Consider the following 27415-nt stretch of genomic DNA (forward strand, 5'->3'; position numbering starts at 1 on the left):
CACAGATCAGGCCACCCCAATYTGGAGAAAAGCAAATGAAAGCTGTTATCTTGTGCCTTTTGCTGAACTCAAAACTGAAGACATGAGTGTGGCACTGTGAAAGAAGAACTGAATCTAGATGGAAGCATTTGGGGAAAATCACCCTGCGCGCTCCCTGCAGGGCCTGTTCCATGCACTGCAGATGCCCTCGAGGTGGAGGGACCAGCAAATGTGGAGGGTGGCTTTGCTGTTAATGCAGCTCCGCTGCCGGTGCCCTGGCCTTGGCGGGAACAGGGCTCTGGCTGCCCGCTTTGGTGCGTGGGGACTGCTGCAGCCTCACCAGGCTGCAGCTCACCTGGGGTAGTTTCAGCTTCTCTTTTTTGGGTGAGATCCTAGTGTGCAGGGACTGCCTGTTTTTGCATTCTCCCCTCTTGGGGCAATGCAAGAGGAAAATGTGCATGGGCTTGCTGGAGCAGAGTCGCTCAGGTGAGTCCCCCGAGGATGTTTTTGAGTGACAGGAGGTTCCTGCCGCTCCCATCAGAGCTTTGAACTTGTGCTCGGGAATAGGCGCGAGGACTGGACGAGGTTCCTATGGAAACTGGGCCCCCTGCGGGCATCGCGTTGCAGCCCGGCATCTCTGCCCTCACTGTGCAGCACGGCTCTGTGCTTCGCAGAGATGCTCAGCCAGGGAGGTGTTTCGGGCTAGAAACGTCACTTCTGACTGTAGTGGAGGAAAATGTGACCTGTGCATGCAATCCAGGCTCTGTAATTGAAGCTTGTGCTCTTTCTTTTCTCCCTAAAAGACCTCCCTTCCACCTCCCTAAGAGATTCTGCGTTGTGGGATTCCCATCATCACCTTGTCTGATGTGGTCTGAGGCGGTGGGAGGATGTTTGTGTCACCAGTCCGCTGTCAGCACTTTCTTTGCGAGGGTCCCACCCATCCAAAGCCATGGCCTTGTACAGGGGTCTCCAGGTGAGCTCTGCAAACCACCCAAAGTTGTGTCCGCCTTGCGCTGCGTGTACTGGGTCAGGGAAGCTTTCCCAAAGGGCAGCTGGTCACCAGGCACATCATGGAGCCACGCTCTGCCAGCATGATGTGGTCATGGTACGCATGAAGGCTCCTGCATGTGTTGTCTTGTGCCGCAGCCCTGAGAAGCAGACAGGAGCTTTCATCAGCGGTTGCTACTGGCACTGGTCCCTTTTCATCAGCCTCCTGGGTGGGAGTCTGGAGAGCTGCTGCAGTTCCCTAGCGCCTTTCCCAGCACAGAGACCAAAACCCCTGAAAACCAACATTCCCATTTTTACGATCTTGTCTTTGACCGCCAATTAACACAACGTGAGAACTTGTCTCCCCAATGACACGTCCGTGTGACTCCTCAGCTGCTTTAATTGCAGGGTTTTCAGCAGCCGGAGTGCGATGAAATGGCAATTGTTGTGATTGTATGCTGTGCGGTAACTAAAAGACGCGGCTCTTTGGCGAGGCTTAATTAGGAAATAGGGACACTGTTGGGAATGGTTCTGAGATGCGATTTTCCTAATGAAAGCTACTGAATAGGCAGCCTTGTAATGAAGAACAGACTCGTGAGGGGCACTGCCAATTGCTCTTCTCTAGTGTTAATTTTGTATTTCCTCTCCATTGTTTCTAATACCCTCTTGGAAAAGCTTGAAGATAAATGCTTTATTTTCTTACGACTCGTATCCTGTTTGGCAAGCCGTGATTATAGTATGTGCAGCTGTAATACATGAATGGCCAGGCATGAACTCCTTCAGACTTGTTAATCTCCGATTTCAAGCTCTGCCATTGAAAAAAGCAAGCTAGGCTTGCGGTCAGATGATCCGGTCCCTCTCTGCCTCCGTGCAGTGAAGGCCATCCATATAGCGGGAGATGCTTGGCTAACTTCTGAGATGTGCATTTGGATAAGAGATGGACCTGTCAAGTGTGAAGGCAGCATAACGCTACGGGAAATGCAGTTTGTTTGGAAACACCATGATGGGGTTTCATGTTCGAGTTTTGGCTGTTTTTGTATCAGATGTGCTGTATTTAACCATAGCCTTCGGTATCTGAGAGTTCACCTAGGTTTGAGTCTCCTGCTGGTAAAAAAGAGCCTGGAGGCCAGATTCTGCCCCGGGCCAGCTGCGTGGCTCCGTTCAATGCCTCCCCACCTGCGAGGCATCCTTCCCGTAACGAGGCCAAAAGAACTGTTCAGTGTGTGCACGGAGAAGAGCGGGCTCTGGCGCTCCTTCCCCCAGCTGTGCTGGGCAGTGAAAAGCCGTGCAGATGTTCTCAGCTGCCAGCGCGACCAGATGTGAGCGTGGCCCTATTGTTAAGTTAAAAGGGGAATTAGAAAGCACTACCTGGCCAGTTGACAGAATCTGGTTTGTGCTGTGACAGTTATTAATGACTCGCCGCGCTCCTGGGGACTGTCTCCTTGCTTGTAGAGGGATGGGGATAGAGCCTGGCTTTCCCTTCAATGCTTCATGCCTGAGGTTCCTGTGGTGCTTGGGGCTGGCAAGAGCAGCTCGGGCACTTCTGAAATGCTGCTTGTCCTTGTTTTAGGGTGGGTTTAAGCAGAAGTGAGCAGGGGAATGAACAGTGGCATGTGCTGTCTCATGTGACAGGAGAGAGCACCCGAGGGCATCTGGGAACGGCAGGGCATGCTGAAGGGTGGTCCCTCGCGGTCACGCCGCTCGCGGCTGCCTGAAGCTGCTCCCACCAAGCTCATGCAGAAAGAGCTCAGCTCTGAGCTCAGTCTTGTGACTGTCCGTAACAGCCACTGCAGAAGGGAATTCGTCTGCTTTTTTTTATCCTGTGTTGGAGTTCTCTGTGCTGTAACATCAAGGCATTTTTGCTCTGTATCTAGCAGCTCAGTTAATGGCTGCTTACTCGCAGCGATGTGTGGCTGGAGGTACTCCTGGTGTGTCCATGGTTTAGGAAAGACGGTGTTGTCTTGAACTTGCATAAGTGTATTTGATCCTTTCCACAAAGGCCCATTCTTTGTCTCAAATTAGCATGAAATGTTTCTCTTTTCAGCTGCTTCCCCCATTGCTGCACGTCTCAGCTCAGAGGCTTCTCTACAAACAAGCTCTCATCCTTTCAGGTGGCATTTCCCTTTTCTTATTGTTTCTGGCAATCTGTACATGTGAAACTTCACAAACATTTCTTCGTTCTCAGTGTCTTTGTGTTGATAAGCTTTGCAAATTGGTACCTACCCTGTGTGCAGCCTTGTACTGGTCATGGCTGTGTAATAAAGTTATTGTGGCTCTTAGGTTTGGAGGCATTGGAGTCTGGCTGAGTGACCTCCAGCCTTGAGTCCAGGTGACATCCCTGCTGCTCCTCATTACTGTGTGTTAATCCTGCCCCTCTGAGAGGGCTTCTGCTTGAGCTTCGCCTCCCTCGATCAATTAGCTGGATTGCAATCAAAGCCAACAAGCTCAAAGTCCAAAAAGGACTGCTCTTTAAATGCAAATTATTCTCAGATTGATCTGCTCTCAATGCTGGTGGGTGTCTGACCCTTCAGGCAACTCTGACAGGGTCAAGAAATGGCTACATGTGTCTAAATCAATGTTTGCTGGGTACGCAGCACATCGAGAGCCTAGGGATCTCGTTCACGGTAGCCCACAAGCTGCTGGCTTACTGCTCTAGGTTTAGAAACTCTGTCAGCCTAATGGATACTTAACATCATCCTACCTATTTGCTGTGGTCTGCAACCAGAACACCACCATGCGCATGCCTTTTTAGGATGACGCGAGTAGCCTATTGGCTCTGCTTGTTGAAATAGGGCACTTAAGAGCCATCATCGTATCAGTTCCCCAAAACCGTGTTCCTAGCAGAGTGCTGAGCTGAGGGGCTGGTCTGGGCTCCCCCTCAGGAGCTGCTGTTCTGCTCTGCTCCCCACATGTGGGAGGAGCTGAGGCCTGGAAAGGATTCGGGCTGTGTTCACTCCATGAGGTCCTAAGTCCCTTGCTCCTGTGACGTGCTAGTGTGGGGCTCCTGGGGCTTGCCCGGCACATGGGAGACCAGGTGGTTGGGGCCATGCCAACCTGGGTGGGGGCAGTTCTGGGATGGGGTGCTCTGTGCATCCCGCGTGGCCGGCACATCACTTACAAATGGGAATAACTGAGCCAGGGAGAAAGGAAGTAGCATGGTGAATAGGGCCTTCATGAGGAGAAGAGGACCTTTTCTCCCCCTTGGTTCACAGGAGGACACTGCAGTGGCCGGAGGAGGGTCCTGCCTGGTATAGGAGCTTCCTGCAGCACAGAGCTAGGGTATCATCATGTGTCTGCCCAGCTCATCTTCTCGATGCCTTCTTGGGCTGCTGAGGATGTAGCTCTGGTGGCTGTGGCTGTGCCAGGCCAAAGGGTGGTCCAGCTCAGGCTCCTCTCCTTGGTAAGGGAGAGCCTAGGTACTTGGGCCTCACAGTTTGGGATACCCTGCGCTTGTCATTTCCCTCTCGAATAGCAAGTGTGGACACTGATGCATATTTCAGTGCTGTGGGGTGTTTCATGATCTGGGCTGAATAACCTGGCGGTGCTGGCCACTGCCGGCCGTAGCATTGTTAGTGGTGGCTAGGACACCCATCTCTCCTTGGCCTGTCTCCTGGAGGTCTGAAGGCTTCATCTCTTCTTTTATGATGGTAGTGCAGAGGTTGTGCTGAGTCTTCTAGCCAAAGTGGAGTATGAATCCCTCTGTGAGCTTTGGAAGACAATGTGAATCAGTTTTGCTTGTTTTTGGCCTGAGGGTCATCGGGAACAGCCAAAAACATCCTTGCCATCATCTTTGTTTTGTTGAGTTGCAGCCAGCGGTGTGGGGAGTGAATCTAAGTCTTTGGGCAACCAAGCCAGGGACTGAAAAGGCTCCTGGGTTCCCAGCAGGGCCTCCACAATGGCAGGAAGTAACTTCTAAAGCTTCCTTTGGATACACAGGGCCTTGGGGGACAGATTTACTTGCTTGTTTATGCTGTAAGTTAATCTATTTAGTGGGTTTGGCATTAAAGCTCACAAAAAGCCTTCTGAAATGGTCACACTGCTTGTTTGTAGTGCTTTGTCGCTCACTTGCTTTGTTTCACAGCTGGAGTAGTTAGGCAGAGACGGATCCAATTGAAATCTCACGTGTTAATTTATTTTTCCAAATAGGCTGAAGGAATTAGCATCAGCTTTTGCCATCCTTCGTCCTGAGGGAGCTACAGGGCGGGAGGCAGCATGGGGCAGTGGTTGGAGACTTCTCTCCATGAGTGACTCTTGGTGCAGGACTCTCTGCTGCCCTGCGACAGCGTCTCTCTCTGCCTTCTCTGTTCAGCTCACAGGTGCTCTGTGCTGCTCTGCACAATTGCAGGATGTGGATGGTCCCTGGCCCAGTTGGGGTCAATAGATGCTTCTGCAATAGGAAAAATATATATATAATAGTGAACCCATGCAGCAGAGCAGAGAGTGATATGGCATGAGCTTTTCTGGGTGAGAAGTCTTGAGAACAGTTTGGAGAGACAAAGAAAAGTGCTGGACCAGTGGAACGAGGAATAGGGGAATTTTTTTGTGATCTCGCAGCATTGTTGTTTCCCCTGGTCTTTGATGCTATCCTAAATATGACAGTGCCACCCACGTGTAACCTTACACGGTAAAAATGGGTTTTCCCTGAAGGCCATGTTCAGCAAAGCCACTGCCATAGGAAGCGCATGACATTCAGGACACCTGGGGTTGAGGTCCGTGCCTGGTACAGAGTGGGGCTCTGGGCTTTCTGCAAAGCTGAGGACGTCACTGTGGCGTGTTTTTGGGAGGGTCTGTCCTGCTGAGCATGAAAATAACTGCATGTGAGGACTGGAATCCTGTCTCCTCCATGCCACGTGAGCAGCCATTGGCCTCCACTGAAAGAAACTTCTCCTCGTGGGTCTGTCCTACCAGATGAGCAGCCGCATTAGAGAAGTGTCAGGAGGAACCGTCTGATGCTCCCAATTATGTCCTTCACTTTTTGCTTGGCAGTGGCATCTTGGGTCACTGCTTTTGTTTTGGGAAACACCTTTTTTCTGTAAATTATGTGTTTGCTCAATTTTTTTTCTCCACTCCTCTTCTGTGGCACCTGGCCACTTCTCTATTGAACTTCCACCTTCTCTGCAAAGCCACCTTGGAGTTTCCATTGCATACTGATGACGGCGCTCAGCAGCCTACCAGGCTGTGTCAGACACCATCACTATCTCAAGCCTAAATCTTCTTGGGGCTTAACTTGATACTGAAGTTGTAATTGACTGTGGTGTTGGGTGAAACTTTAACCTTCACTGTTATGATAAAGACTGATATAAACTAAAATTAACTCTTGCATCATGTGGCCAGGGTTTTCATAATTGGTGCCAGGAACATATGCATTTCCTCTCTGAAAAGTGAATATGTATAACTAGTCTTTTCTTATTCAGATCAGATATATGTCTCTTCTGCTGATTTCTGATGAGAAAAAGAGAAGACATTTCTTACCCTGGCTGAGTTTTGCCAAACCCACACGCAGCCGTGAGAGCGGTCGTGGATGGGGCTAGGATTGCTGATGTCAGCAAACCAAGAGGTCAGCTCTCTGTGCCCATCACAGGCTGACTGAGAGCAGCGTTTGAATCCAAGGGAGGTGCAGAGATGTCGCTGGCTGTGCGGCTTTGGCTGCAGTGCTGCTATTGCTGGGGCGTGTGTGAGAGGAGAGGCTTGGCTCTGTGGTCCTGACCAGAAAGCGAAGCACAGGCTGCTGAAACCTGCCAGGCTTGGTCTGGTGTTTTGGGAGATGAGCAAGGCATTGATAGAGAAGAGAGAAAAGGAAGCACAGGGTAGGGCAGGAATTTCTTTTTTTTTAATGATTTATTTATTTATTTATTTTTAAGAAGTTACCATTCAGAGTCAAGATGTACTTTACAACTTTACAATCCAAAAAATTCCCACAGGCCTCTGTAGCTGCTCATCTGCCTAGCAGCAAGAGGATTGAAGAGGCTATGGGAACCAGGGTATTGCAGGACTGGAGGAGCCATCAGGGGTCTCTCCCCTGCCTCAGGGCAACTCAAGTCTGTGGCTGCTTGTTCTGCTGTCGGGGACATGGGGACAGATAATTCACTTCCTCTTACAGTAGCCTTTTTGTGATCACCTGCGTCCCGTTTCCTGCTCCCAGCAGAGCTGGCCACATTTTCTCCCTCTCCCTCACCTTGAAGCTAGTTTTTCAGCATCTCCAGGAATGGGGCTTTTGCAGTTTCTTGCAGAAACCATTGCAAAAAGTAGTAGACCTTATTCTAACAACATCAGGGTGACACATTCCTCCCTATGCCTTTCACTTCCCAAAAGCTTGATACAGTCAGTTGCATTAGAGAAGCTAAAAATAATAGAATGGAGATGGAGGGTGTGCAGCCCTCGTGTTTAGCTGAAGCTGGGGATGAAGGCAGCATCTTGCAAATGGTAAAAACATCTCTGGTTGAAAAGACCCTCTGTGAGTCACTGGGGTTATACACAGAGAAGTACTTTTTGGAGAAAGAGGGAGGGCACCATTGCAACTGTTCTTCTCAGTGATGGCTTGGTGGAACTAATTTAGAGATTCTGATTTCTCGGCATCAAAATGCATCATAGCTTTAAAGGGGTAGCGAGTGGAATTCCCCGTTATCTGTTTGTCAAGAATACACTAGATCATGTCCTGAAAAATGGTAATTGCAAAAAAGAACATTTTAAAAATAAGTCAAGAGGAAGTCTCAGTTTGCAGAATGGGTGATAAGGAGGTTTTCAGCCAATTCTGTGCTGGACACTACCACACTCTTGTGGTTTCAGTTTCCTTTAAGTTTTGCTGCTATGGTCTAATGCTGGCCCTGGTCTCCATGCAGCAGCCCAGTTCGCATCGCTAACCTCATGGCAAGGGAAGGCTCACTTACAGAAAGAATAGAGTTTGCAAGTGTCTTCAGCTTGTATGAGTCTGTGATGCGTTACAAGCTGTTTCTATTACACAAGGAAATGTATAGTTACACTAAAATTCAGGCCTTAACATGGAAGCAACAAACCTCCAAATGACAGGTTTGAGCCCAGGTCAGTCGAAACACAAAGTCAATGCAAAGTGCTGTGATTGGTATCCCTCTCTGAGAGGTCCCTTGGCTTCCTAAAAGCTCCTGCTGGTCTTCTCAGTGTCCAGTGTTATAGCGGATGGCTACTGTACCCCCACTGCAAACTGGATACACTAAGGGCCTGAAACTGGGCACCCACAATTCCTGAGTAGCTGCTTTTGCTGTTCTCTCCCATCAGTTCCTGTCAGACCCTGGTTTGGAGAAGAAATCTCCTTTATTTTCATCTTGCACCTTTACTTGCTAAAAGCACAGCTGATGGGGAAGGTGGTGGTGAAGCTGTGAAACCAGCACATGGTTGTCTTTAATCTGACATTCATTGAATTCAGCTGGATTGCAGTTCCCAGACTGCTGCTCTTATTAGACATTGGTGAGACTCCTTTTCTGTTATTTTATCTAATTGCAGCTACTGCTGCACAGAGCAAGACTCTGGAAGGATAGGAGGGGTTTTGTGTGAACACTAAGCATCTCATGACCAGCACCTGGTCCCCATGAAGTTGCTCCCAAGGTATCCTTTGCAAATGAGGGAGCTAGCAATTCACAGAAATCATGCCAGACACACAGGTGGCCATCATGGTGGGGTGTCATTCCTGTGTCTGTTGGAGACTAGCTAACAATATACCTTGTCATTGTGAAGGCTGTGGTCATTTAAATCCTCCTGAGAGAAGGAGCTACAGCTAGTGGCCTTCTCCTGTAAACCACCTAGCTGTGGTCACCTTGTTTCTCTCAGATAGCTGGGAATTGTCTAAGGTTGCTGGTGCTGCCCCCAGTGCTGCCACCTCTGAGGGTGCTGGTCTGTGCTCAGCTTCTGGCTGCCTGCTGCGACTTCCTTGCTAATAGTAAAACCACTGTTGCTCTGGACTTGTCCTAGCATGACCAGAAGTTGAGCCTAGCTGCAAATTCATCCTTAGGTGCTATGTGTTTCCTTCCAGCTTTTGCACTCTGTTTTGCAGTGGACTTTATCTTGGGATCTCTAGTTGGGCTTGGAAGGAGACTGTCTTTTCTGCTTCATGGTTGAAATGAATTTCTAAAGCAGCTCCCTGGAGCTGGAGTCTAATCAGTAATATTGTGACAAGAAGTTCATTACTTAAGACACGGTAGTTTCACTCTGAAATCACAAAAATCTTGCTCTGGTTGCGTTTTGCACCCTTTAGGGGTAGCCCCACCTGCTTGTCTAAAATTTTCTCATCAAAAATGACTGAACCTCTCTTTTGAGTGAAAAGAGGAGTGGTGAGCTTTGTGCAGTGCAAAACTGTAAACAGCAGCATTCAATGATGATCCTCGTATGGATGGTTGGGTGCTGGAGCTTTCCTTACTCCGCTACCATTGGTTCAAATCCTGCTTGTGCTGGTCAGCCTTAGCAGGGTGAGTGAGAGACTTCCCTGAAGGAGTGACAGATGAGCACTTGGTTATAGGCACAGTTCAGTTGATTTCCGTTAATATCTTTGGATGAGGATCAATGATCAATGATGATGGTTCTGTTATGCTTAATGGAGATTTTCCTACTGACCTCAATAGTTCCTCAGGTCTCTGGTTGAAGGCTAACACATCCTTGGTGTGGAAATAAAACCCTTGCTGCCTTGTGCCCTACGTGTTGGACTGTTGGTGTCCATGACTGTCTGTTGCTAGTCTTCATCTGCTCCAAATTTGTAAGTAATGTGTTTATTTGCTCTTACTGGTTTGTGTTTTGTGGATTATCAGCACTCTGGTGTAGTCTATCTGTCAAATAGTTCCATAAAATTGACCTTAGGTGGTTTTAAAGCACACACTCCATCTTCAAAGGTGGGAATAACTTACTCTTTTTACAGCAGAGACTTTTAAGTGGCATGTTTGTAAAACTTTCTTGGGCTGGTGATTTATTAAAGACTATTCTTTATAACCTCTGGCACTCTTCCTCAGAGCTTACATCTAACTGTCCAGAAGCAGAAGTCTAGTGAGGAGTCCTGGGGATCTCGAGCAGACAAAGTCACTTGCAGAAATGTTGGCTTCTGCTTTTGTTTGTTATGAATCAAATTTTTGGATGAAAGAAGTGAAAGCTAAACTAAGTGAGTCTATTGTAATTTCCATGTTCCCAATATTGCACTGTCAGAGCTTCTTGCAGACTTTGAAACTTTTGGTCATGCAACTGCTGGGTGAGGAAGGAAGTGTGATTATTCCTGCTTTGCATGTGGAAAGTGCCTTAAGAGAACAAGGATGGGAGTTGTCTTGCTTAAGGATGGTTGCCTAGAAGTTGAGGCAGCTAAGCTAACTCTAGTCTGCTGGTTCCCCCTGAAGAGGGGTTCGGCCTGGCTGGGATAAGCCAATCTCGACATCAAGTGCTCTCTGTTTCTGAGCTGTCAGTAGATGTTGATGTGCTTAGATATGCACCTCATTTTTGCATAGCTAAAGTTGGAGGAGATAAATCCTACCTCAGGGTTGGACCCAGGGTCATCTAGGAGCTTTATGGTAGAGCAAATAGTTGATTTGGGCTCTCCAAAGTCACTGGATGATTTTTGTTTCAGTTATTTTCATGCCTTGGACTCCATTGACTTTTGACTCTGGATGATAATCCTGAAGTCACCAGCCCTGAACACCTTGGTGTGAGAAACAGATACCAAGAGCTTTGGCTGGTTTTACTTGCCCTGGTGGGATGTTGGCGGTGTGGCTGGTTTCCAAGGTACTCAGCGTGTTAGAGGCTTGCTTCACTTCATTGTGCACTTTGGTGTGCTGTTGAGAGCCTTTGCAGGGATGTCATCAGGGTTGCTGGTTGTCCAAGGTGTTCAGAGAAGAAGGTGGAAACCGCTTTGGCAGAGAGAGATTCTAAATGAACAGTCATTGTGCATGTGAGCAAGCCCTTTCTGGACGTAAGTGCATCATATCTGACCTAGCCATCAACCAGCTCTGGATGGCTTATTTTCATCTGAATCCTTGTTATGGTCAAGCTTTTTGTGAGCAAGTAACGGCACAGTTCTCTGGTTTAGATGATGGTTAGTATTGACATGTTGTCAGTCTTGCAGCCCACAGTGTTTCTCCATCTCTCTTTTAGTTTTTAGCAGCCGCACTTTTGGGACTTTTCAGAGGGGAACTGAGTTATCCTGGTCAATCCACTCATCTAGCAAGGTTGTCCCGCTCAGCAGCAGTGAAACCTGAGTGATACCATCCCTTGGTCCATTGCTCTGAGATTGCAGCTGGTTATTGCTACTGATGCTCTCTATGCACACACTGGGGAAGTGCAGGAAGTCCTGTGATAGTTTGAGTTACTCTCACACTTCCTTGCCAATAACTCTTACCCAGTGGAGGAAGCTTTGAGAGAAGAAATCCTGGGTAGGGTGGAGTCAGGTTATGAACTTCTTGAGGAAGGGTCTAGATGGCTCAGGAAACTGAATCTGCCTATGCTTATACCAAGGAACTTAAAACTTTCTCTAGTCTTAACACGCCTTAAAGAAGGCGGCTCCATCTCTCAGGTTTAAGATACTCCAGTCATCCAAAAGGCTAAAGCTGCGTGCCTCTGTTGAGGGGCATGAGTGGCCACTGACACCAATGCAGAAACATTTTCATAGCAGTTATCCTAGAAGGGCAAATATTTACATCCCTTTAGTTTTCTCTCTGAGCCATCAGACTGCTGAGTAACAGCCCTGCAAGCCCATGAGTTTCCTTCTAAGGAAACTCTAAGGACTCAACATGTTCTTAGAGCCCCTGTTGATTTTTTTGCTGTCTGTGAGGATTTTGGCTGCCCCAGAAAGTAAAGCTCCCCTGTTATTTGTTTTGGGGAGATGTGACCCCTTAAAGATGGCAGATCTTGTGATGGCTCTCACATGTCCCATTTTTCAATAATTCCCAACAAGGTGTGAATTATGGAAGCTGCTTTTTGATCTTGTAACTGTAAATATGTGGCTGTGTGCTAATTAATGCACTGTAATTCCTGTGCTAGCTGATATTACCTCTAAAAATATCTAGAGGTGCATCTCTGGTGATAAGGCTATGGCAATAAGTTTTAAGTAGGAAATATGCTGAGACCTGATCTCTGCTCTGGCTGTGTTGTAGAAGGCTTCTGGTGATGGGGCTTAGCAAACTCCATTGGGCAAGGGAGGCAGGAGATTTTTGCCCCATAAATAAGGATGACATTTCCATTGGTGTCAGCAGAAACCCAAGCTATTGTGGCTATGACGAAAGCCCTTTGTATGTGACTGTTGGAGTGGTGCTTGAATCTGTTGTCCAGACTGAAAGAAAGACCCAAGCTCTGCGAGGGAGTGTAAATCATGGCCTCAGTGCCTATGCTGAGCAAATGGGGGGAATTCCCAAAGGATAAGTAATGAGAAAAGTCTTCCCTTCAGATACTAGTCAGTAGTCAGTCGTTTGATAGCTGTTCCTCTAACATCAAGGGGGGAAGTTTTCTGCTCTGTGAATGTGCAAGGAGGAGTGGATCTCTTGGCCACTCTAGGTCCATTCCTACCTCATCACAAAACGGTGCTGCGTGGCCATGGCAAGGGGGTCAAGGGAACTCAGTTCCCCTTCAAACAACAGAAGAGGACCCCATGTTGATTCGAGCCTAACCTAGACATGTCTGTTGTGCTTCAGGAGGAGCATGAAAGTCATTGTTTGGGCCTGGACTGCTGCTTTCATGTAGTTTTCCTTCCCTCAGCCTCTCCGTGTCTGAACCATGCACCCTGCTTTGCTATCCTGTAGGCTGCTTGCCTAGCAAGAGCCAAGTGACAGCATGGTTATTTCTGACTGAATCATTTGTGTGTGGTCTTTATTTTTGTATCTTCTTGAACATGACTGTTAAGTTTCCTGGAACTGTTTGGCCTAAACCAGAGCCCTTTGCATGTTAATAGCCGCATGGCTCACTTGCGCAGCATGGCGGGTGCCACGTGTGGCTCTCGGATGTGGCAGGAGAGTGAAATCATAGTCCAGAATAGGAAATGGTGGCACAACTTCCTCCTGACTCCAGAGCACTTCTTCTTTTGGCACCATTGCACGGGAAGGTGAAGTAAGAAGATCTCTGTAGAAAATGCAGAAGTGCAGGTTGCTCTTGGAAACCATCTTGATGGGTGAGCCAGTGTCAGAGCCCTGGGTGTTTAGGCTGTGGGGAGGAGTATGTTTTTGTGCGAGTGGATTCAGCCACACAGCTTGTGGCTTCCTTTTCAGACAGGAAGTCTACTCAGTGCATAATGAGAGAGGTAGAGGATGGGTGGGCTGCAGGCTTTGCAGTGAGTCTTCTCCCTGAAGAGTTGCTTTCTCCTTTTCTTTTGCTCATTCCCTTTGGAAATTAGTAGTCCGTATCCTTGTTTGCCCATATGTTGTGTCTTAGATATCAGCCCTGCTTATGGCACATTGCTTAATCCCACAAGATTATTCCCATTTTCTGTAGCGGTTCATGCCGTGCTGCCGGAGGAGGGGGAGTGATCCTCCAACCATGGCTTGCACTAGTTTGGATGTTGTTGGTTTGTTTGTAGTGGCTGCTGCCAGGGTGGGACTGAAGCTGCTGGGGTTTTGGCTGGCATTGTCTTTGACCTAATTTGATTACTGAGTTGTACGTGCTCAGCGGTACGGCAAAAACACCACAGGAAAAGTAGTTTATGCAAAAATACCTTAAGCCAATACATATCCAGATACACAAATGACTTTCCAAAGTCACGTGGCGGATCCTGCAATAGACTCTGAGCCTCATCCACAAAGTCCTTGAGAACAACTCACCCATGGCAGCTGATGAGGTGGTTGTGGGAGAGTAGATGTTTTCAAGGGCACACAATGGATGAAGATGACTGAGGGTAAGTCACTTTGCCTCTCTGGGTTTCTGGGACCCATGTATAGGAGCAGAGGATCTTTCATCCTCCTTGCTGTGCTGAGTGCAAGTGTTGCCGTTGTTGCACCTCCAGGGGTTTTGGGAGGATTTTGCTCCATCAGGTGGAAGGAAAAGCATGCATCCCAGCCAAGGAGAGAACAGCCTTCACATCTTTTACCCCAGCTCTGCTGCCCGCTAGGGCATGATGTTCTCGGGCTATTTAAAGAGACGGTGAGGTTGGGAGGAGCTGGAAAAAAGACTCTGTGTTGGGAACGTGTTCTAGAGAGAGGAGGTGCCATCACAAGGGAAGTGCCTGAGTATTGGCAGTAAGAAAAACAGGCAGTGCGGAGCAGTTGTGAGTCTGGTGCTACAGCTGGTACAGGACCTCTGTGGTCTCTTCCCAGTTCTACCACGGGCTTACCCTGAGACCTTGGGTGAGTTACTTTTCTTTCTTCTCTCAGCTCTTCTCAACCCTTATTTCCACCAAAGGCATGTTATAGCAGTGAGTCCATGTGTTTGGGGATGTAGCGCAGGCTGCCAGCACCATTTCTGCCGATAATGGATGTGAAGGGGTGCAGTCCACAACTGACAGTGCTGGGCTGCAAGATATCATTGTGTGGATGTGGTTATACCTGTAAACTGTGCTTCCTCTACCTGAGCTTTTCTGCAAGTGAAGGACTGTAATAAGCTTGCAGCCCTGGGGAGAAATTTCCGGCCAGTGCTGTGTGTATCATTGACATCTTCCAACACACAAGAGGCCCTGATCTAGATCAGAGCTTCTTGGCTGCTGCTGGAGGACTGTCTCCTGTAAGTAGGCTATTCTGGGGATGAGCTTGCTCAAAGACGAAATGGCTGAGCTGAGGCTATGGGCTAAAACACTTTAGGCTTCCACAGATCATAGAATATTTTCAATTTTTCCATCTCTGAGGGTTGATTAATATAAGAAGCTGTTACTATCACTTGCTTGGTTGTGTTGTGAATCTCAAGCCAAGACTAATGGCTGTTGCTTTCTGACTGAAAGGATATGGGTCAGCTGCATCATGTGGAGCATCTCCCCAGTTACATTTCAACTTGAACTGGAGTGTTTGTCTTTAAAAATCAAAGCAAAACCAGAAGAGCCATCTCCATCCCATTGTGACCATAAAGTCCATCAGAGCATTGCAGTAGGCAGGTCTGCAGGGCCAAACTTTCCAGCTCTTGTCATAGCTGTGGCAGTGTTTGTGTTGGACTGAGCTGTTGTGGTGGATGTTAGGCTGCAAACACGGACCAGCTCTGCCATGGTGCAAAAACACCTAGGTGTTGGGACTGTTTAGCCACTGTTTCTTAGTATGCAGATTATTGCTAAAACTGTGCTGAACTTCTAAGAGGGTGTCTTCATCTGTGACAGTATGAAGGATCATGGTCTGTAGCCGTAAGTGACAATCTTTGGTTCACTTCGACAGTGACAGTTTTAAGGCCAAATCTCTTGTATCCCAGCAGGCAGCATAGTCTGCAAAGCTATTCTGTCCTTGCCTGGGATGCTATGATGGTTAGGAGAGGTCCTTGGAGCTGAGAACGTCAAATAACAACAACAACAAAAAGGCTTTGTTGGAAACCAAACTTTTTGGCAGGGAAAGGCTTCTGGAGCGCAGGATTGAGCTTTCTTCCCCAGACTAAAGGCAGAAGGTAAATACGTGCACACTGTGTGTACACCTAGCTCCTGCTAGCCTCTGAGTGCCCATAGTGGAGGTGCCCGCTTGGGAGGCAGCAGCCTCAAGTGGGTCCCGCTTTGTTCTTCTTTTTGCCTTTGAGGTGAGCTCCCTGATCACTGGGTGGTGAGTTATTCCAGGAGTGAAAAGCATTTCCAACCTTGGGGATATTTGAAAGCTCAGTCTTGAAGATGGTTTCTTACCCAGTTCTTACCCAGCCATGCTTAGGAACAGTAGTTTGAGCCTTAATTGCAATTATGAATCTTCTGCAGTTCTCAAGTTTCCCTTAATTGGCTTCCTGTGAGAATTTGCAAACTTGGTAAAAACAAAACTGCTGTTTTTGTGAGGGAGTTGGTGGCGTGAGATTCCTGAGCTCAAATAAAATGCCGCTCAGCTGCGACTTCTTGTGTACTGCTAAGGGGGTGCTGCTCTCAGACCCACGGCCAGACACTTCACAACAGTGGCATTATATAAAACGTAAGCTGATTTACATGCTTGCACTTTAAAAGTGCTAATCTATTTTAATTTTTTTCAGCCCTCTCTAATCTTCTGCAATCTCTGCCAGGTTCCCAGCTCCTCTGCCTGGAATAGGCCCCAGCTGAATCTTTTATCTTTCTATTTGGCAACCCTGGGTGAAGCCGTTAGCAAACGAATGACACTTTTCCTGGCTCATTAATTAGATTTACTGAGTTGAGTGGCTGCTGTTGCTACAGTATTCTGATAAGGTAGTTCTGTATTTTGTTTCTTAGGAATCTGGGTTTTTAAAAAAAATAGAGCTCCAAAGAAGTCCTGGTACTAGTGGTCAAATCCACAGCTCCCCTGCATGAACTGGTGTTGCTCTGATGAGAGCACACCTCCTTATCTCACACATAGCTTTATTTCTGAAATTTGATATTGCCCGAGCTGTTCTGATCGCATGTTGTCATTTTTACTGCTCGACAAGTTCAAGGATGGGTATCTTGATGCTTTGTTCCTGAGGTACCCGTGGCAGGATATCTTGGTTAAGGCAAGTGGTTCTTGTGGGTTAGAAATAACCTCTGCGAAATATTAGTATGTTATGTTTTTTAAAAAATAAGTTTTTTGACATGTGCTGCTCTCACAGCCTTGCCTGTCAAGGTTATAAGTGGGGTTGTGAAGACTTCATTAGGAATTAAAAATAACAGGATACAAGAAAAATAATGCTTTCACCTTTTCGGCTCTGGCTTTGCAAACTGGGTCTAACAGGGCGACCTGCAACAGGAGCCCTTGCCTCTGATTTTGGAGGAGGAAACTGAGGCACAGAGAGGTCACTCAACATACCATGGGACCTCAGAGTTCTTGGTTTCTATTGCGGATTTTCGCTTCCTCCTGTAACCACTAGACAACACTGTCTTTTTTCCTCATCTTGAGGTCTGAGTAGTCTGATAAGGAGGCAAGTGTTGGGGGTCTTGCTTTTTGGTACAGACCCGGGGTCCTGATGCCAGGGCACTTGAGCACCCTACAAATGCTGTGGCACCGATCTATGCTTGTGATGCTGATGTGCTGCTCTTACTCATCTCATTTGCATATGGGCAATTTGGATATGGAGAGACCAAAGTGGGGTCACTCAAGCTGTGTTGGGAGCCCCATCTAGTCAGGGGAGAAGGGAGTCTCCAGAGAATGAAGAACTAAAGTGGGCAGTATTTAAAATCCTTGTGTATAGAGTACCTCTTCTCTTGGTGTATTCATCTAAAGTTAATGAGTTGCCTGTGGTCGGACAGAAGTGTTGCAAAGCATTAATAAATGTGTCTTTCTGAATTGCCTTTCTACAATCCTGCAGATCTACAGGGGGGTGGCTCTACCTAGTTCTCATATTTGTCTAGATTGACAAGGGTTTTCCTGGAATGGTGACATCCAGGAGATGGACTCCAAGTCCCCTCGTTTGCATTCAGTTGAGCATTTGACCCAGGTATATTTGCAGTGTGCTGGTGTGAAGAAAGTGCTGCGTGCTGCATGCTGTGAAATGGCATTTTCTCCTCATTGCCCCCACAACCAATGTGACAGATTTTGCCATTGCTTGCCATGTTCCTTCCTCACCTCAGAAGGGGACCTCCTGACCACCTTCAGATGGTGCTTAGTGTGGAGTCTGCCCCCTCAGGGGGTGTTGTGGGACTCAAGGGGTCTGGTCTGGTTCTCCTCTCCAGGACATTGCCTCTTCCATCCCTGGCTGGGAGCAGTGGAGTAAAGCGCTGCTTGTAGGAGATATCCGTTCTGTGCTTACGGAAAGAAGGTCAATGCTTCTAGCAAAGACTTCCTAAAGCAACTATTCACATTAACTTTTATTATTTATTGTCTAACTGGGCACCACAACTATTTAAAGCCTTTGAAGGAAGCAGCATGCTCAACATTTTCTGAAAGTTGGGGTCAGTGACCAGCTTCAGTCAATGAAGCCCAAAACAGGCTGCTTTTGCTGTTTGGCTGGCTGATAAGACTGCTTTGAGGAAAGGGTTGGTTTTGATGTTGCATCCCTCAGGCTCCTGGAGCCTCTTTGATGCTGTGGCTCACGGAGGATCGGAGGATGGTGACAGGTGAAACCAGCTATCGGCCATCAACATGACRCATGCTCTCTGATCTCCTTATCCTGCCTGCCAGTCCTTTCCAAGTGGGCTGAATTTTGCCTTGGCTGATACAAAGAGCAAATCTCTATGGTGATTTGGGGCTAGTACCGCTTGGGCTTGTAAGAACAATGGCAGTGTTTTGAGATGAACTGGTGCTGCAGTTACTGGAAGAAGTTTTGTAGATGAAGAACTGAGAGGAAGAGGGCAGAAATAGCTGCAAAATGTCAGAAAGCTGTGACCAAAAGCAATTCACACTTAACCCACTTGAGAGGTACCCTCCCAGAAACAGTGATTATTTCTCTACCAAAAGGACCCACCACTGCTAGAGGCAAATTCCCTGCTAACTAGTTTTTCTGCAAAAGGCAGGGGGGTTGGGCTAGCTAATTAGACAGGTCTTTACACCTTTCCTGTTGATTTGCAGAGTGGAACATGCTCCCAAAGGGATGTGGACTTCCCAAGGAGGTCAAGCCCTTCAGTTTGGGTTTTGTGATCCCTGCTAGGCTCCTGGGGACTCTGTGGTTCAAGGCAGCTGAGCCAGGAGGACCTGGCAAACGTGAGAGAGAAGTTCAGACTCCATCAGTCAAAACAGGAGACCTAGCAGTCATTTTAAGTTAATATTTTGAAATTAAAAGCAAAGAAACACCTTGAAGTTTTTCTAGAGGTAAAGGGAAGGGAAATAGGTTGGACCCCATCCCAGAAGTCCTGGGATGGGAAGCCTACAGGTCTGCTCTGAGCCTCCTAAAAGCTGTGTGCCAGCAGACCAGAATGACCTTGCTTTGCTGAACCCCTTCTGTTTCTTTTTTTATTACTATTTGTAATACCCAAATGAATATCTAGGCTCTTCTCAGAAACAGGAAACCATCCCTGAGTGATCAGCTAAATTCAGGTATGTTCTGAGCAGTGAGTAGATAGCAGTGAATAGATAGATAAAATGGAAGGGATGGAAAACCGGAGAAAGGCACAGAATTAATATAGTGGGCAGATTTTATACTGGCTCTCAAAGGGTGAAATGGTTGTATGTTTGAAATGCTGTCCGGATACTAGTGTGGTTCCTTGTCTAGCCACAATCATCCTGTGTGACCTGGGCAAAGTCTCCTTGCCTTTATGTGCCTCGGTTCCCCAACTCTGTAAGGGTAATACCACTTTTTTTTTCCTCGAAAGAGTGATTTGAGAATAAGGGCATTAAAGATTGTCCACATCTGTTGTTGAGGGAATAGGGCGTAAATAATTACTTTAGGTTGTGGTTCTGGGGCAGCTGGGTGCTAATCTGGGCTTTGGGAATGGACTGATTACTCTTTAGGACAGTGACACGTGGCTTCTTGAGCACAGCCTGGGACCTGTTAATTTTTTAATTTGGTGTAGAAGCCATGCAAGAACTGGGACTGTTTGTTCTTTCTGCAGCTCTCTAATAAAACAGGATGTCCTGTCAGAGGGACTCTGCGCAGACCCGCGCACAGCATAGTGTGGGTTGGGGTCTGGYGTAGTGCCCCGACGTGAGGGTGCTCCCAGAGTCGGCTTTGCTGAGCAGGCTTACAGAGATGCTGCATGCGGAGGTCGGAATGGGGGAAGAAGTGATGGGAAGGGAAATGTTTGAGGCTGGCCCTGATACCATGAGGCAGCTGAAGGGATCGCTCACGTTGCAGGATGGAAGTGGGGGATATGCAAGGTTGAAACCAAGGTCAAAGTCTTTCGAGCCCAACAGCCAGGCAGGGACCATGTGGAGGGGATGCATGGAGAATTTACTGCGATGGGGCCACCAAGAGTTTTCGGGGCCTGGGCCCTGGTTTGCTTAAAATACAGCTTCTCGTAGGCTGGCCCCTCCTCAGCAAGCTGCAGGACGTGTATTTGCGAGCTGCAGCTGGAGCGTAACTCGGTCCCATCTGCGCTTGTGGCTTGGGGCTGGCAAGGCTTGTTCTTTCAGTAACAGAGAGTTATCGCTCTTGCAGGGTGCGGTCAGTTTTGTCCCTGTGCTAGGCCTGCCTAAAAAGGGCTCTAAGCTCTGCTCTGGGCTCAGAGCCCTCCTGGTGAGGGTCCTGCAGCTGGTCCTGCTCAGCTGGTCCTACTCAGGGACACCAGCACTGTGATGGGAAGCCAAGGGAAGCAAGGGTGAGCCTGCTGCATCAGCACCCCTGCATCTTTGCAGTCTTTGCTGGTGGCATCTTTGTGATAAAGCCATCGTTTCTAGCATTCTCATGCTTGAGATGTGGGGAAGACTCTGGCAAATGGGACCGCAGGAGGGTTTGGATGTCCCATCAGCAGCATGCCCTGCGTCAGCTCCAGTGGCAGCCTCAGAGTTAGCTTTTGAAATATGGGTGCACTGGGATGGCAGTCTGTAAGTTGAATTCGTCTGACTAGGTGCTGATGTCAAATCCCCAGAACATTTGAACTGACCTTGCAGTATGGAGAGAGCTGGTGGCCAGCACTGCTTCATGCGGGGAAACGTGTCCCTGCTGAAAGCCCTGACTTCCGTGAATCACTCGCGCCCAAGGGTGTGCCTTTATAACAGGGGCTCTCGAGCAGAGCAGCCGTTGAGCTGTTAATCTGTGCTCCAATTCATCTTAAAAACAAATGGTGTGGGGGTAGTTTAATCTGATCATGGTTTGCTTTGGGGCTGAGGCCTCTGTTCTTCAGTTAGATAAGAAAATCGACAGCATGACATGCTTGTCTGGTTCTTATTTCAAAGCAATCCAGTGTCATTCAGGCCAGGTATTGCCATTACAATACAATTTTTAGAACAAAGAAAGAAAACAGAGACCAAACTAAAAACAGGAACTATTAGATAAACAATACTATGGTGCCTCTGGTGCTTAGCCAAGTTTCTTCCTGCTCTGAAACATCTGGTGAGTTAGCGGCAAGGCTCTGGGGATTTGCTGGGCTTGCAGAGCCTGTCTCTCCTGGTCTGCCCTTCCCGGCAGGGAAGCCAGCTGGTAAATGATTGAAAAGCTTTTCTACTCATTAAAAAAAGAAATCACCAGGGTGTGAGCTGAGTGCCCGGCTCTCCCTCCCGCACCCTGGAGAGGGAGGATTGGTCCAGCCGGGACACCCAGCTTTGCACCACTCTGGCACGGGCAAGACATTTCCATGCTAATGCCTTGCCCTGGCTCCGAGGGAGGCCATGAGCCGCTGGGAGCGTCCGTAGGGAGCGAAGGAAAGGGGGAGGAATCGAGCCACAAGCCTCTGCGAGCTCTCTAGGAACGGCAGCACGCTCATCGCTYGGGGTTTGCCCCGTGCTGGAGTGGCAGCGGTTTAACAGCTGCTTCGGGGACGGCTGGTGCACCGGAGGTGGGTGAAGCCGCAGGGAAGCATCCTTGGTGGTGGGGCCGTACCTGCCCAGGCACCAGATCCTCCACCCGGTGTCATCTGAACACCGGTGTGAGGCTGGTCCTCGGGAGAGCTGGCTGGGGCTTACTCATTGCAACGTGAACCCAAACACTGGTGTGCAGAGGAAAAAGGTCTCATTTGATCAGAAATGAGAGGTTTCATTTTTCTGGCTTAGTTTTACTTTTTGAATTGCAGTCAGATGAATGCAAAGGCTGTTTCGAAATGACTGGTTGAATGGTTTCATTCTGAGTCCTCAAGACCCTCCTGTTCACCATGTCTACTCCTCATGCTCCCTCGGAGCAGAAACATTTTGCTGAAATCCAGTCAAATTCACTGAGGAATTTGCTCACTGCGAATCAGTTTCTCTATTTTTTTTTTCTTTTTTGCTAAATTTCTTGCTGCCCTAGTGCTGCTCCTAATGTGGTCTAACTTTTTGCTTTTGTTAAACCCAGGTGCTTCTGAAAGCTTGATCCTAAAGCAGCATCTCCAGGGATCATCAAGGCTGGTCCTAGGGTCACCCCAAGCACTGGCCTGCAGGCGGGACACCACGACACTGCATCCCTGGCAGCCGGTACCCATCAGCAGGAGTCCAGAATGGACTCCGGGCTCTGAGCCAGCCTGCGCTTGCTGCATGCTCAGAAATCACCTTGCTGGTGCTGGCCCTGGGCATGAGAAGCTTAGCTCAGCCACAGGAGGCAGGCCTTGAATTTGACCCTAAACATCCATGCCCCTGTGCTCTGTGGGGCTCAACCGCTGCCGAAGGCAAACACTGTCCCGGCTGCCGGTGTGGGAGTGAGGTTTGCAGCTGGAAGGAGTAGGAATTCGCCTGGGCTGCATTTTGACACCTCCGGCTCGGTGGGAAAGAGTCATCCAGGCTCCCTTTGTAGTGGAGGGGAGAGAGAGGTGCTTGGGGTATGATTCATCTTGATTTAAGGTACGTGCTTAAAGTAGGTCACCTGAATTGCTCTTTGTCTCAGCTGCCTGGCTGGGCTGGCACGTATGGGCTTGCTTTCAGCTGGCTGATGGCAAGCGGTGAAAATCCCGCTCTGGATGCTGAGAAATGAGTCCAACCCTTTATCAGCTCAAGGGTAGCAGATCCCAGGGCAAAAGACAGCAAACAGGCATGAGAACGTGCAGTATTAAGCCCCTGTTGCACGTGGAGCTTCCATCTCTGAGTCTCTGAAAAAACAAATGGTGATGATTTGAGGTTGCTATTTGGTTGCACCTCTTGATTTTGTTGTTTTGGAGCTCACAGCCTCTTCATCCCATAAGCCTCAGCCTTAAACTCCAGCTGCTAATACAAGTGATCTTGGGGATGGAATTTGGGAAATCATGCTAAATAATTCCCATTTGTAGCAATGTGAAAGCCTTGGATGGAGGCATTTATGCAGAGTTGACGCATCTTAGGCATTTCTCAACTTCCTGTTGGCTTTTGCTCCTGATCCCCTTAGCTGTGGCTACTTAGTGATGGCTAAACAGAGCAAAGCTGTACTAGAGGGAGCTGGGGGAATAAGCAACTTGTGATTAGCACACTGAAAATGGCCAATAATGTGGGATCTAGAGCCCATAAACCAGTCACCTGGCTTCACAGGAGGCTCAAAATTTTTGTCCCCAGCCACTCTGGGAGTGTCTCCTCCATCTCCTCTTGATGCTGAGAAGCATCACTTGCACAGTGGTGTTGTGGCATTCTTTTAGGCCAGCATGCTTGGGTAACCTGCTTTCCACAACCACGGCAGTCGTGCTTTCTATGCGTGGGGAGTGGCTAGGCGTTGTATTTATTTTTTGGTGTTGCAGTTCTGGGCTACGTGATGTTGAGGTCTGCTGGCTCTGATGTCACGTGTGCGTGTGAAGCTTCGTCGTGGTTATGCATCCCCTTCTCCTTTTCTCCCCCTCCCCCAGGTCTTGCTCTTGTGTTGTGGTAATCCACACGGCTTCATAGCTTGCTGCATTTACATCTCCAGTGTGTTTGCTCTTCCCTGAGAGCAAAGCACTGGTGTGGTGTGCAGTACAGGCCTGGGAAAGCCATGCTGAGCAATAAAAAGTCAGTCTTGTCCTATGCTGTGGTGAGGTTCCTGTCTGGACCCATAATTCCTCCCCATCCTTGGCTCCCTTGCCTGCAGCTTAGCCTAGCAGCATGGCTCTGGGGCCCAGGGGTGCTTCATGGTTCCAGGTTTTAGTTTTTGCATTTCAGCTTAGATGCTTTCTTGGTGGGTCTGATACTGCTTACTACAGGAAGATGGCAGGGGCAGTTTTCCTTCTTTCCATTTCCCCTAGAAATATTTTTCTTACCCCCAATGGTGCTGATGCTCTGTGCCTTTGTTGCACTACCATTTCTGAGCTCCTTTCTAGGCTTGGGAACCTTTTGCCTCTGACCAGAGATGTTTCCTTTTGATGTGTATTGGTGTGCGGTGTTCATCATCCTCATCAGCAGCCCAACAGGAAGAGAAGCAGCAGAAATAACTGTACAGACATGCAATTGTTAGGTGAGACTTAGCTTCCAAAGCATCTTAATAGTCTGCTGCTTATGGATACCTCTGTGTGCCCTGGGCATGGACTACATTATGGCCACCACTCTGCCTTCTCACTTTCCATGTGTGAACGTGTATTGTGAATTCATTTTGACTTCTTTCTGCAAAGGAGCATTCTCTGATCTGAGTTCACGGCTAAGGCTCATCCAGTCCAGCTCTGCATAGCTACAAGTTGGATGTCTGCACTGGAGCTAATCACCTTGTGTTTAGTGGAGAGGAACAGGCACAGCCCAGCAGGACACAACTGAACATCTTAGATGCCTCTTGACATGAGCTGAACTTTCTCAGGACAACCAGGTAACTAGTTCACAAAGAGGTGTCTGAATTTAGCTGTCTGCAGTTTGGTGAGATGAATCATACCTCACGTTTCGGCTTTCTTGGGCTGTGTTGAGCCCCTCTTCCTCCACTGTTGCAAAGAGCTGTACCTGCTGCCTGTCTTCTACGGATGTGCTTTGTCCAGCGTGGGGCTGCCCAGCCACCTGCCAGGGAACTGGCAGCCTTACCTGGGCATAAAACCTGGGTGCTGCTTTGCCCCATTTGCGTGAACTTCTGTAGATGCAGTTCAATTAAAAGGACTCCGAAACCGCTTTTGTACGTTAGGTGCTTTCCCTGCTCTGTGGTGGGAGTCTCTCATTCAGCCAGGTTCTCAGACATGGTGAGAACAAGGGGTGAGCTCTAAGTCTTAGTAAGCTTTCCAGTTCTCACCATTTCTGGTATAAACGAGTCTTTGCAGTTCAGCAGCATAACAAAATCGCCCTCCTGCTCAAGGAGGACTCAACTCCCACAGTGCTCTGTGCTGCTGTACCCTGAAGATCTTTATATCAAGGGAGCTGCGAGGCTGGCACCTCTCTCCTTCACAAAGAGGATTTTACCAGTAATAAGTCATATCTTCCTTACTTACTGTTAGCATGGTAGGGATTACCTGCTCCATTTCTGTGGTGGAGTAACACCCCTTAGCGTGGTTATTCCAGAAGCATGTTTTCTCCTTGTATTACAGGTTTTACTTTCCTCTTTGAGATGAATTCACTGTCTAAACCCCTGTCTTCCATTTCACTTCCAAATGCTGCAGTTTGCTCAGAATCCCGTTTTATGTGAAAATCCCACACCAATTTTAAAGCTGTCAGTTCACATAATGGTTTGTTGCTTATCTATTACGTTCAGTCTTTATCCAGCCATCCCAGAGTTGCAGACTAATTGCTGTGAAAAACTTACTTCCAGAGCTGCTGGAGAAATTTGTTGCTTCAGATGCTGTTGGGATCTSCCAGCAGGCAGTCCCATCCTTCCCAGCAGAGACGTATCTCTGTAGCAGTTCTTGGACACCTTGAATGTGGAGTTGCCAGTGATAGGTGGGACCGCTCATTCCTGGCTGTAGTTTCGGGCATAAATGTGGTCACTGGACCACCCAGGTGCCCCATGTGTCCAGGAGGTGTTTCCTGTGCTACCTTTTCAGCCCAATGCCCCATTGACCGTTCAGCAGTTTTGGTCTTATGAAAAACTAGCTTGGTCCCGATGTCTTTATCCCCAGTGTACCACTTGATGCCTTTCTATCTGAACCCTCTGCCCTCCCTCCTTGGCGTGCATTGCTTCATGCAGATTTGTATTGTGGATTCTCACCACTGAATCCCTGAATCTGCGTTGCTTCTTGGAGCTGTTTCTGCTCCAGTTTCTTCACTGGTGGTTCCTTCGCCCTGATGGCAGCAAGCATTCACAGCTTTGACTCCAGGTGCATTTGGTCACCCCTTAGCCTGCCTTTTCTGCCTCTTGCTGGGTGGTCCTGTCCTGCTGCCCTTTCCTGACAGTCTGTGTGCTTTGCTTACCCCTAAATTCTGCTCTGAGTGTGCCTTGGTCAGAGACCTGTCCCTAAGATGTTTATGTTCGTCCTTGGAGTAGAGTGTGAAGGAGGTGGCTGCATGCCCTAACGCTTCTTCTGTGTCCCTTGACAAACTAGATGGTAAGATTTGGTGGAGCTGGGTTTGGCAAGACAGCATTATAGTTTAGTTTCTGCTTCAGCCTTCTTTCGTGTCCTGAGAAAAGTTGCTTAATTTTTTGCCTCCTCTTCCTTTCCTCTCTCCCCGCCCCAAGAAAAGGAGGGGGATAATGGTACTACTTTTCCCGATGGTTTTATTTTGCCTGTTGGTAGGCTTTTGCTATGTGTAAATACAGCAGGCAGCATCGTGAGGACCTTGCTGTGATTCATGCCTGTAATCTGCCCTGTTCCAAGTAATTTGGCTCCTTGTTTTATAAAGGAGGACAGGGAGCAGTCCTTGGGGTGCTCCAGCCCAGCTACCATTTGCTACTTAAGAAATGAAAATTAATGACAGGCTTTTCAGTCCTAAACCACACAAGCCTGTACCACTATCCTGCTGTGGTGGCTGTGATGATCTCAGCAAGCCAAAGTGGCATGGGTGGGTGAGGACATGTACAGGTGGATTTGTGGAGCTCTGGGTACTGATGCCTAAGCAGATTCCTCTTGCATTTGCTCTCCGCAGCCTTTTTGGTGGTTAGTTTCCATTGGTTCTTCTGTGCCCAGGATTCAGTAATGGCTTGATCTGGGACTTGCCAGTCAGTTTTTGAAAAGACCTGTGTCACTTCTCTGCTGCCTGATTCTTTGTTGATTTGGAGAGTGAAGGCTCGCTGGAGCTCGGGTTTGGTGGTCTGAGGAGTGAAGGTCACTCATGGTTCCCCCATGGCCTGGTGTGCTCCATCTCCTCAGGCTGCTTGGAGGCCTTGGGGCAAGAGCAGCTTTCGTCCTTGCTCAGCAGGACAGGAACCTATGGCCCTATAAGGAAATATCACGGTGCTTGGGTGTTTGGATGGTATGCTTTCCTTTGCGAGCACCCTGAAAGGATGTTTGTCAAACCAGTTGCCTCCTGGATCTTTTGATACGCTGCCTTTGTGTGGTTTGAACGATCATCTTATCACCTTCATCTCGCTGTTCTTTGATGCGCAGCACTTACTTGAGAGGTAAACAGACAGTGACTGAAGTTTGAATCTTAAAAATTGCAGGTTCCTCCCCTCTCTGCCCCGATTTCTACAAAGGCTTCCTCCAGCTGCTCCCTCTCTTGGCTCCGAGTTTCTATCTTTGGCTCCCATGCAGGGTGTAGAGGAGGCAGTAAAATCTTGCAAGACAGGGAGGGTTAAAACCAAGATTTCTTCTGTAATCTAAGAATAACAGATACTTTCATTGGAGCAGCRGCATGCAGGTATCATGCGTGTGCTCTGCTCTGCTGTGCTGCACAACCACATATCCAGTTCCCTTGCTGCAGTGGGGACATGTCTCCCATAGCACTAGTGCTGCCTTGTTCCCCACTCCCCCATTTGGGTGGAAATGCAGAAGGCAGAAAGTTGAAATGTTGGTTGAAGGAGATGATGACCTTGCTGGGGTCCCTGCTGATGTGCTTGTATGAGAATCTTCCCTGGGGAAAAAACAACAACAACAACAACAAAAAACCCAAAACAACAACAACAACAACAAAAAACCCAAAACAACAACAACAACAAC

The 27415-nt window shown here is 48.2% G+C and overlaps 1 protein-coding gene across 2 annotated transcripts in view; it reads left to right on the forward strand.

Annotated features, from left to right (window-relative positions):
- Window positions 1-929: 929 nt before the first annotated feature.
- PIK3R5 (phosphoinositide-3-kinase regulatory subunit 5) overlaps window positions 930-27415 on the forward strand; it is a 64788-nt gene continuing 38302 nt past the window's right edge. The window contains exon 1 of one of the 2 annotated variants that reach the window (XM_026075749.1): window positions 930-952. The gene's annotated coding sequence lies outside the window, so the exon portion shown is untranslated. Of the gene's footprint in view, window positions 953-3062; window positions 3078-27415 lie in introns of those variants that run through there. The other variant, XM_026075750.1, reaches the window with a different exon arrangement.

The sequence above is a fragment of the Apteryx rowi genome, unplaced genomic scaffold (assembly GCF_003343035.1).
Source record: "Apteryx rowi isolate R43461 unplaced genomic scaffold, aptRow1 scaffold_41, whole genome shotgun sequence".
In the NCBI taxonomy this organism is placed as follows: domain Eukaryota; kingdom Metazoa; phylum Chordata; class Aves; order Apterygiformes; family Apterygidae; genus Apteryx; species Apteryx rowi.